Here is a 10,514-nt window from a genome sequence, read left to right as displayed (position 1 = left end):
TGCATCTGCTCCTTCAATTTTAAACGTACTGACTGAATCTACCATAATTTTCTCTTTGTTATTATAGTTCTCAATATCTGTAAAAGTTACTTTTAAAAATGTTGGTTGATAACTATACCCCTCAGTTTGTCTTTGCCTATTATATTAATAATTTACCTCTCAAATAGGTTAAAATTTTTACTCCATAGGTGAAACAGTAAGCTATTCAAATAGGGAGGCTTTTTTTCTATCTTCCATTTTTGAAAAAATTTAAAATATGTCATAAGCAGCCTTAGTAATGCCCCACAAAAAGCTGACTAAACCCTACTTAATTTCTATTAAACAAATGCAATAAATAGTTTTTTTTTGCATTTTTGTAGATTTCTTTCAAAATCTAAATTTGTATATATATTAAAAAGTATCTTTTGCTCTTAAGTTTAATGACATTCAGTAACAAGGCTCTGTGAAACAAGACACACATATTTTTTTGCCTATTTGTTCCCATATGAGGCATATAAATTCTGTACCACATAGTAAGTGAATAAACAATTATCTTCAAACAATAGAGATAAGTCAAATGAAGGAAATGAATGGTACAATTTCTAAAAGTCCCTTTATGTTAGCCCTCCTATTATTCAAAGATATTACTTTGAATCTACATGGTTGACAACCATTGGCTTAAAAAAGTATTTATCCAAGAGGAAAAAGAATATATCTCCCCTACATCCCTCAAACTGCCAAAGAGATATGATTTATTTTTACTTTACCACAAGAATTTTTCTTACATGTCCTATCCTAAAGCAAATACTGAAAAATGAAGCAAAATGAACTAATTCATTTCATTTATAGAATCATCAGGTGCTTATTGTCTCTCTGTATAAAAGTATGTTTTGATTTCATTCTGAAAAGTTAAAATGATAGGAAACTCTCTATTGTAAGTAACAGAACCAGTAGAACATCAAATCATCTACATTCTCCTAAACTCACTGGATAAATCTTTTTAAAAATGATGGACCATTCAAATTTTGCCTTTCAAGTAATGACACCTAAAGAGGGCAATGCAAGTACAATTTTCAAAAAATTACTAGAAAAAGTTGAGCATGTGCAATTTTCCATTCTCAATACAATCACGAATATTCATGATAATACATTCATTTTAACTGTTGGCACTAGGGTAAAGATTTCCTAATTATCATGCCTGATAGAGTATAGTACATTCCTGGAAGTTGAAATGAATGCTGGACCTTTTTACCCTTTGTAAAATCTGTTTTTGAGTCCTTGCTTGTTTCTTTTGCTTCTTATCACAGCAGCCAAAGCCATAAACTCAAGGAAAATAATAAGAAAATTAAGTCGGAAAATACAAAAACAAATCACCAGAAATGATTGCCAGGAAGAGTAATAAGAATTTTCCAAAATTCTATCAAACTATATTTCTAAGATACCAACTAGGGAAAAGTAATCATAATATATAATTACCTTTATATACAATACCTTGAAATTTATAAATTTGTTCTTCAACTGGTATGAAGAATTTAAAAATCTGACTGGTAGGTAAATTATTTACAAAAAGGATGAATGTAAAGAATAAGGAAAATAAAGAATGGGGTAAAAGGGAAAAAATAATTTGTTTTACATTTTAAAAGATGTAGTTTAAGTTCAATTCAACCAATAGTTATTGAGTACAAATCAGAATAACATAACTAATGAGTACACAAATAATAACAAATAACTATGAGTACTTTCTGAAAAGATAATCAGCCTTGAGAAATGAAAGGCTTACCATGCTTCTTAAAGCTTTATTATATTTGGAGTTTGTCAAAGTTGTCCTTAGTCTATTTTAAAAGTTAATAGAAACTATTTGGCACTTTATCTTATATGGTATATATTTTCCTTTAAATAACAAGGAAATCAAAGAGTATTATAAACATGCAGGAAGAATATTTGTTTATTAAAAATGTAATTATTTCTTTCAAGATTTGTCTGCTATTTTTTATTATTTGCTTATTTTTCAAGCACTATATATACATATTTTCTTTTGCATGTTTAAGGGAATAAATGGTAAGGAAGGATGGGCAATTGAACAATTTTACTCATAGGAAAGGGAAGGGAGTTCAAGCTGTGATTAAGCAAATGGAATAGGCAAGGTATTAATAGTATCCTCAGATACTGGGAAAGGACAAATGGAGGCTCCCGAAAGACACATAAGAAGTACGTCAGTGAAATTTAAGGTGAGTTAGAATACTAAAGAATTATTTTCACAGAAAACAGACAAACCTAAAGTAGGAAAGGCCTTTAAAAATAGAAATATCAGAGAAGTTAGTGGGCAAATATAGTAAGTTAATAAAATTTTAAGAGTACACTTTGATACAGCCTCAACTACTATAATGGTTCAAAAAGGTAAAGGAAAAGTGATAGTCCTTGCTTAGGGAAGTGGTGGCAGAGGGTGGAGGTAGGAATTAAAAGGCTCAGAGAAGTGGGCAGCTGAAATCTATATACTATGTAGGCCCAGACAACTCTCCACATGACTATGGTCTATGGTAGGGACCAAAGTACACACTGTTATGAAAAAAATAAGGAATGCATGTCAAGAGGGCCCCAGCATTACTAAAAAGCTTTCCTCTGCAGATTATAGCTATTAGAGAATTTAGTTCAATGATTGCAGTAAGAATGATAGGACTCCAAAATCTCCTGAGATCAAACCCTTTTGGGCAGTCTACATCCTGTTACTGGGTGATGACAGGTGCCAGAAGCTAAATGGCAGAAGCCAGGAGTGGCAATTATTATAATAATTGGAAAGGTCAGAGTATAAGTCAAGGGAGTCTGATCTGCTGAGAATTACATAGAAGGATCCTAGAACATAGCATTCTCAGGAGAAAAAAGTATACAGACAGACAAAAGCAGAATATCACCGAGCTTATACAAACAGAATGAATCAAGGATGGATAAGAAGGAAATTGAAGGCAATTATCTTGATTAAAATCCATGATCACTTATTCATTTCTGAATGTAGGCTAATTTTTAGACCTGGAATCAACTCAACAGAAGGCCGGTTTATAACATCATGGCGATTATATTTGGCAATGATTATCTCAGTCCTTCCCTCAGAAGGCCTAGGACCATTTACTTAGGTCGCAGTACACTGGAGAAAGGTGAACACCTGAATACCCAGACATTTTGAGGACTGTTAATTAGATATTCTGAGTTGATTCTGATACCTTCTGAGTTGATTCTGGTACCCTTGTTAGAGTGTGAGCATATGGGGCTAGACAGTGAATGAAATCTTAGCCAATGTTGACCATATGGTGGTCCACTAGATCCACAGACCCATCTTGTAGTCATTTTCCTGGTCTCCAAATTCATAATTTGGATTGACATACTTAACACTTGATTAAGCCTCCACATGGGATCCTTGGTCTGTCAGGTAAGAGCTTTTATACCGAGATAGGTCAAATGCAAGTCTTGAAAACTATCTCACCCTACCCCACAATGTTAGTAACCCAGAAACAATACTGCACATACTGTGTATGTGCTGGGGTTGCAGGGAGGGAGAGAGAGAATAGGGGAGTGGTAATGACAGAGATTAGTTATACCATCAAGGATGTAAAGGATGCCAGGTTGGTGGTCCCATTATATTTCTGTTTATCGTTCTGGCCCATGCAGAAAACCAGAAAGGTCCTAGAAGATGACTGAAGATGTGAAATCTCAAACAAGTAATGGCTCCAACCATAGCTGCTATGCCAGATGTGCTGACTTTGCTAGAGTAGATTTATATGGCCTTGGGTATGTGGTATGTAGTCATGAAACTTGCAGCTCAGCTGTACAAAATACAATTGGCAGATAGCCAGAATCTCTTCAGCGTCTGCCTCAGCTGCAGGAAACTGTGTGATCTGAGATCAAATCTTTTCTGGGCAGCTTGAATCTTGTTACTGAGCAAGGTGAGGTATAAAGTCCAGGCCATATCATCCTGATGCAGCATAACTCTCATGGGCAATATCCACTCCAGATATCTTCATCAAGTAGGCCTACTTGTTTCCCTCTGAACAATAATGCTTCCTACTCATTTCTTTCACGGTTTAGTACTAAAAATGCTCTATCATATTGTGATTCTTTATCCCTGGTATTCTTTTTTATTCCATCGGTTACATTATCTGAAATTAATATAGCTGCTTCAGTCTTCTTTTGATTAGTAATTGTATATCTTTCTTCATTGGTTCATTTTTTAAATTGAATTTTTTTATTGAGATCATTGCATAGTTACATATAATTTTAAGAAATAATAGGGAAAAAGGCTGTGTAATATTCCCCAATTTCCTCCAATGGCAACATTTCACAAAAATATATTACAATATTGCAACCAGGGTATTGAGATCAACACAATCCACTGACATCATTCAGACATTTCCAGTTTTACTTGTACTTATTTGTGTATATGTGTTTTTTAGTCTATATAATTTTATCATATATCAGTTTCTACACTGAACAATTCCATGAACAAATATTTCTCTGCATTGTCTTTTTATAACTAAATCATCCTCCCTCCCTGTACCTCCCTCAGTTACTAATCCCTGGCAATTATTAACATGTTCTCTATTTCTACTTATATTTTATTTGTAGTTTCAGATGTTTCTGCCTCCTAGTTATGCTAAGGGTATGATTTTTGGTGTTGTTTTAATGGTGCTTGCAGCTGTGTTTTGTTTTGGAAGATACATGAAGAGACTCATAGTAGGCCCCCACTTTATACTTAAGTCACCATTGTCCTCAGAGACTTAGAAGGCTCTCCTCTCTGCCAGTCCCACCCTCCCACACTTAAGAAAATGTTTGCACAGTCTGTTTTGTCTGAAAAAAATGGAAATTATATGACTTGACACATTAGTTACTTATTTCCCCAAATCGTGGCATCCAATTTAATAGTATTTGTAATAGCAGTTCATCTTTGATCATAAAGGATGCTTTTACTTTCTTAGAGAGCATTTTTTTCTGTTTTAACCAAAATTATCTTAAATGGCATTGTTTCAGATCATTGACTATCCTGAAATTTGGTGAAGGAGTAGGTTAAATAAATAGACATCAAAAGAAATTTAATGTAGTTATTAGTAATGACAATATTGAAAATAATTTAATGAAGTCTCAAAACTTGTGTAGCAAACTATTACCTAAGTACTTTACATCAATCGGAATGAAACTCTTGTAAAACCAAAATAGTAGATATTTTACTTGTGATCATAAACGTTATCCATAGTGAAGAACATAGAATGGTTTTCTATCTACTAGCAAAGTAGAATTATTGGAATCATAATTTTTTTAAAATTGGAGAGTAATGTATAACTGTCATTCTTTACAATTCCCATCCTTTTTCTTTCAGAAATTCTTACCTCACCGTCCAGAGCAGTAACTACGTAGATACTGCTTGAATATTGACAGTGGCCAGAAGCAAAGAGATATTAGAACAGTCACTGCTATATTTCCAGTTTCAAAAAAAGATCTCAAAATGTTATCTTTACGTTATCATATATATATTTGGGCTACATTAGGGAATATATTTAATGTGAAATTTTGTTTATTTGAATGGTCCTTGATTTGGTTTCTATCATTATAAAAATCAGTACAAATATGTCAGATCACTGCTTATATTGAGAAATGATATTTAGTTATACAATCATAGATCTGATTTTTGAGTCATGTGCTAATTTTCTTGAGAATTCCTAGCATTTTCAGGAAGAGATACTCAGTATGGCAGGCATGTAAGCTGCATAGTGTGAATAAGTGCAAGATAAAAAGCTGGGACATAATTTTGATATTATGAAATCTTTGCATTCTGTTCTAGAACTGTAGATATAAAAGGAGATTAAATAGTATATATTGCTATATAAACATAAAGTGCAATCATAATTATTCATCACTCTTTCTTTCTTTACCAAAGTCTAATTTGACCTCTCAGAAATGTTCAATTTATGTGCCAGTTCAAATTAAAGTTAGATCTTCCAGGTGCTTGATATGAGACTAGAAGATATCTAAAGTTCCTTATAGTATCATTTGTATATAAAATATTGTTGTTACTTTGTAATAATCCTATGACATGCAATTTTTGAGGCATGTTATTTTAAAATGTCTGTAAGCTTTTTAGGAATTAATTATTTCTTCTGAAAAACTCATCTTGTAACCTGTTTGGCAGCAATTAACTTTATTACTGGATGATTAATTTCCTCTTAAAATGAGAGAAATGTTCTCTTTTACATTTTTCTTAAGATATCACATTAGTATGAAACACATTCATTCTGTTTGAATAAAGGAGTAAACTGGAAGTTTATTTCCCTTGCTCAATTCATCAAATAGCATATATTTTGCACAACTTTACCTAACCCTGTTTAGGGTATAAAAAATGAATGAAAGTATTACTAACATCAAAGATTTTTACATTCTTAAGGCTAAAGACATTATGAGAGCTTGGGATGTTGAATAATGTGAATTCTCATCTTTCTTATGATGAAAAAATTGCCCAAAGATGTGTCCTATCTACTTAGAAGGTAAAGGCTTTTGTAGTAAGGACTTTTTTTTTTAATATTTTTTTTTATTTCAGCATATTATGGGGGTACAAATGTTTAGGTTACGTATATTGCCCTTGCCCCGCCCGAGTCAGAGCTTTAAGTGTGCCCATCCCCCAGATGGTGCGCACTGCACCCATCAGGTGTGTATATGCACACCCCCCCTCCCCCCTCCCATCTGCCCGACTTTTTAAATAATCATTTATTTTAAAATTATAGCAAGAAATTTTTCAATAATATTTTTAAATGGCCTTTTTGACTATTTTGATTTTTAAAGTCTGTAAGCATAAATGTTAAAGTCTATGAATAATTAGTTCATATACACTAAGAGTGAAGACAAATGATAAACCTGACACATAAATATATATGCTAGTGTTTTTAAATGCTTTCTGTAAACTAGAAAAAAATCTTAATCATTTACATTTCTTTCTGCTAAATGTTAAGTTTCGTTGGAAAAAAATAGTACCTAGCTATCTTCTGGTGTACTTGCAAGCTTACTCTACATAAGTAAAAACAAGCAAACACAACAGAGAAAAATTCCTCAACCAAAAAAAAATGTTTACAGATTAAAATTTCTTAAATTTTGTGTGTATATACCATATTACCAGAAGATTAAAAAAAGGAGTCCTTCCTATAGTGTGTGTGTGTGTGTGTGTGTGTGTGTTTCCCAAGATGTGAACTATGTTAAAAAGAATTCTAGGACTTTCATAGCAATATGGATAGCATTTTCAGATTACCCTTTAGTAAAGTAAGAAAGAATTATACGGTCTAGGAGCTTTGACAAGAGCTGTCTGAGTACCAGCAGAAAAGGATATTAGTAACCAAGATATATCATTTACCATGTGGCCTTCTTATGGCTCCTGTCAAGTTACAGCATAATCTGAAGAAAATCAACATCATTTAAGGTTGCAATGACCTTCTAAGGGCTTGTTTTTAAAAGCAGAGGTTAGATGGCACAACTGTATGACTCACTGAATATCATTGTGGTGAAGCAAATTTTATAGAATGTCATTTTCCTTAAACTCTGCTTATGAGTTCAGTGCCTATAATATAATTATTTAATATTGTTGGAGAGTAAAATATATCTGTTACAATGTCTGGATTTTTAAAAATTTTCTGATTTAATTTTCTGCATAAAGTTAATAAAAAAACATATGGGCATGATACCTATTAAAATGTCAGCCTCAACATGATAGGGACATGATGAATAACTTAATAGAATCGACTTCTTTATATGTTGTTATTTTTTTCATAAATTGAAACAAAAAGCATTGGTCATCAGCCTATGAAGGGAACTAATGTGGAAAATGTTTGATGACAAATTAGAGAACAGGGCAATAATTCATAGTGACCTTGACAAAACAGGTGACTTTTAAAGGATTTGAAATGACCCAATAGGAGTAGTAGTACCCTAGAGCAAACCTACAATGAGAGCTTCCAGTCAAGACAGTAGAAACAAAATGCACACAATCTTTTTTTCTTGGAGGTCTTGGAAATGAAAACAAAATATCTGAGAAAAAATTATAATATGAAATAAATAGTACTAGTAGACAATCCTGGAGAGAAAATTAGTTACTAGAATTTATAAATGAAGATGCACCACAGAACATAACAAAAAGATTAAAAATATGACAAGTACTGAAAGTTGAAAGATATGAATAACAAATTGAGAAGCTTCTATTTTGTCTTAGAAGAATTTTAGGAAAAACAACTATAGATAACTGGCGAAAGGAAATATTTAGAGATAATATGCTTAAAATTTTTCAAGAATTAAAAAAAAACAAATATTGAAATTAAAAGATATCATCCACTGAACAGGACTTAACAAAACAAAAAAATTCACATTTCTTGACTGTATGCTTAATTTTGCGTGTTTTTTTTTTTTCCTAATATACCTGGGACATTTATTTTAACTTTCTGAAATCTTATCTCACCTTCCATTGTATTTAAAATTCTTACCTGGTCCTCTCAGAAAGGATTATTTTTCCTTCTGTAGTCAGCTCCAGCTTCTCCTCTGTGTATACATTTTAAATATTTTATGTTATTATCTTATTATACAAAGAAACAAAATTTATTTATGCTTATATCTGCCATATTTTTCTCTAGTAGTCTATGCTTAGTAACCCCTCAGCAAATATTTTGTAAATAAAAAAGTAACAGAATGAACCCACATAAAGTTCTTCAATTATTTCCAACCACCATATTAGGCCTTTATTTAAATATTTGCTTCATTGGAAGATTTAACATTTTAATACTTTGATACAAATCACAGTTGGATTTCATGAGTTATAGTAAAATTTGCTTAGTTATAATAAATAAAAAGCATTTCCTACAAAGATTCTTGTATTTAGTGGGTTTAATACAAATAAGGACTAATTAACAAAGTTTTCTTTATTCTATGCAAGTTAAATACAGGAAAGATCATTCAGTTATCTGTTATTATATGAGTAACATAAAGAGATTTTCATTTAAATACTAAAAAAGGAGTAAAAAATCATGAATGCAGTGAATTAGGTTAATAGCATATTTCCTTATACTAGAAATTGATAAACATTAAAAATAGAAATTTTAGATAAATTCTCCTACCAATAAACATTTGGAAAAGATCTGAAAACCATCCGTCCTTAATTGTCCTGGTGGGACACTTTAAGATGCTGGGTGGGCTTTTTCTGAGCTACAAGTACAGTACTCTATGATTTTATTTTGAAGCTGTGGTCCCTTTCTCTTTTGTTCATTCTGTTCAGTTGGATCCACTTCTCATTTCCCTATTATCATTTTAGATTAAGTTTGACTACTCCATTGTGAATCAGTTTTCATTTAGTCATTTTATTTCTCTTTCCTGTCTTCATATTAGATAATATTTATTAAAAGAAATTTGAAAGTAGTAGAGTAATAATTATAGAAGAAAATAAGCTTATAGATGAATGATGGATGGTTGGATGGAAATATGCATCCATGTATAGATTCTGTCCATAAGGGCTGGCTGAGATGCAGAATGGGAAATGAGTATTCTAGGTATCAGAATATTCTATAAACACTACAGGACAGGCAAAAATTTGTTTTTAAGTTAATTGTATTTTGATAAATATATTTGAATTAATGTTGTATTGTGTTGTACATGTGGATTAGAAAAACATACTTGACTGATAAAAATTATACTGTAACTATCAACTTAAATGTATTAAGAATGAGAATTTTCAATATATATTCTTTATAAAGCCACATATAAACCTAAAGGAGCTCTGCAGAATGAGCAAGAAATAAGAAGAAATATTTGCTTTGAAAAAAGAAAATAACTGAATTTTTATTTTCTGAGATAATGGATGTAAAAAGTATATAATTTTCAACTCAAAACTAGTGAACTGGTGAATATTGTTATAGTATCACATTAGCTGAGCCATCACATAATAATTAGATCATGCCTCTGTAATACTGAGAGCTTTGAATCTCTCAGGTAAATATCTCAAGAGGAAAAGATGATGAATAATATAGCTAACAGAAAATTTAGGATCTTAGGCTTTTCTGGTGACCCAGGAAATGTTCTCATAATATTGGAATATTAAATCTTAGGAAATGCCTTTATGACATAGGAAGTGTTCTCTATTTCCATTCCTTCTGAAAAATAATTGTGGTTATGGTTGGCATTTTTTAGTATAAATGTTGCTTTTATAATAGCAACTCCCCTGAAAAGTTTGGCAACAAGTGACATTGATGACTGAGAACCATGAAACTATGTTGGAATCATTATCCTTTCTGAAACATCGTGAACAATCATCTCTCTCTTCTCATTATGAATATTACATAATGGGAAGAATACAAAATTGGGAATCAGGTGGTCTAGATGACAATTTAGGCTCTGCCTCAAGCTCATTTTGTGAGCTTGGGCATCTCTCATAAATTTCTAAGGTGTACCTATTATATTGCAAAATGAGGGGATTAAATTAGACTGCCACTAAAACTCCCTTTCTAGTCCATCTCTAAAATTTCCTAAAT

This window comes from Propithecus coquereli, unplaced genomic scaffold, assembly GCF_000956105.1.
Source record: "Propithecus coquereli isolate 6110/MARCELLA unplaced genomic scaffold, Pcoq_1.0 Scaffold550, whole genome shotgun sequence".
Classification (NCBI taxonomy): domain Eukaryota; kingdom Metazoa; phylum Chordata; class Mammalia; order Primates; family Indriidae; genus Propithecus; species Propithecus coquereli.
This window is presented reverse-complemented; position numbering follows the sequence as displayed.